Source organism: Geospiza fortis, unplaced genomic scaffold (assembly GCF_000277835.1).
Source record: "Geospiza fortis unplaced genomic scaffold, GeoFor_1.0 scaffold403, whole genome shotgun sequence".
Taxonomy (NCBI): domain Eukaryota; kingdom Metazoa; phylum Chordata; class Aves; order Passeriformes; family Thraupidae; genus Geospiza; species Geospiza fortis.
Window position 1 is genome coordinate 688,569 of NW_005054336.1, and position 1,757 is coordinate 690,325.

A 1,757-nucleotide genomic window follows, 5' to 3' on the forward strand; every position below is an offset into this window, starting at 1 on the left:
GTGGGCACACAGTGAGCATGAGCTAACCCAGAGTGAAACTGAGAGCAGGAGGTGGGCAGGAAAGAGGAAACAGAACAGGGTTAAGCCAAATCTGGTCATTTTAAAGCATGAAGGTGTGACATAAGAACCACTTCAAGACTTCAGCAAAATCCTTCCCTAAGCTTCCAATAAAAGCATATCGGAAGTGACAAATCTTTAAAAATAAAAAAAATCCCACCAAACAAACACAGGCCAAAACCCTCACAAATCAAACAGCAAACTTTATAATAAACTTTAAAAAAATATTCAAATACATAGCATGAAAAACATAATGGTTTACTCCAAAGATGTGTGTCAAAACCTTACAGATATTCCAAAAACTTGATGTTGACTAGTAACTGCACTTTCACCTTTACACAATTCTCACTTATGGGTAGGGATTATTTTCATTGATGTCTTTAGCTCTCGTTATTAATTAACTGTAGAAATTATGAGCAGGAAATTTGTCAAAGAAAGCAGCACATTTTTTTTTGCTCAAGAGAGATCGAAGATTCAAGCCTCTATCACTGTTGGACTTTGTCTTCCAATTAAAAAACAGGCATTCTCTGGCGTAGTATTTAAGAAAGAATTCGTTTTGAAATAGGCAAAACAGGTAACAGGGCAACAGGTGAAAGAGATCAACAAGTTTTGAATTAATTCATTTCTAGGATAGATTAAAAATTACATCAAAATAGACCACATAAAATCAGCAGAACTAGAACCTTCAACCAAAGCGCTGAAGAAGTTTAAAAGCTCCAAGAGATTACCACAGATTTACCATACTTAAAACAAACCATCTAATTCTACCACAGGATCATCAGCCTAATAATCTAAACCTAGTTGAAACAAAGTACCAGCTCAGGACAGAGCAATGAAGCAATTAAATTCTGACACAGTAGGGTAATTACACCACTCAATGGGTTTCCATAGCGTGTTTTGGAAGCACTGACACAATCTTTTTTTTTGTGAATGAAGACTAACAGTATAATGCATGCTGAGGTGCTCATCCAGGTTCATGTGTCTCATATATTATAACTGGTACTAACTCAGTTCCAGCAGCTGCATTGCTGTAACCAGCACTGCACTGCTGTAGCTGGTAGGACAGTCTGCTGTTCAGCTGTTTTGTAGCGAGGCATTTTAGAGCTCAACATTCCACTCAAGGAAGAGGTTTCAACAGTAAGAACTACAATTTACAGCTACCTACTCCTGAAATACACTTGTAGTATTTAGGTCTTCACCCAGTAGAAAAAGCATCATTGAATGCGCTTAGTAAGTGAGCGCAGTCACTTTCGTTAATGAGTAACTCACTAGTGCAGCGACACTAACAGTGCCCATCAGAGCTCCGTATCAGCAACATTTATCTGCTTGAGCTCTGTATCTTGGAGAGGAATTAACGAGAACCCTGCGGTCCTAAGGGAGCAAGAAGGAGAAAAAAAACCGGGAAAAAAGCCATCATTGAGTTGAGTTCTACACGTCAGCCTAGGCAACTCCAGCTTCACCTTCCCGACCTGTACTAAACTCGGCACTCTGCCAGAGGATGGCACCGCTTCGCTCTTCTCAGAAACGGAGGGGAAAGCTCTCCCATGCGGGGGTCACACCGTCACTGTCCTCTCAGAAACGGAGGGGAAAGCGCTCCCGTGCAGGGCTCACACCGTCGCTGCGCCGCTAAACCCGCCCGGAGCGGCCGCAGCCGGGGCAGGCACGGAGCTGCGGACAGCACCCACCTACCTTGTGCGCAG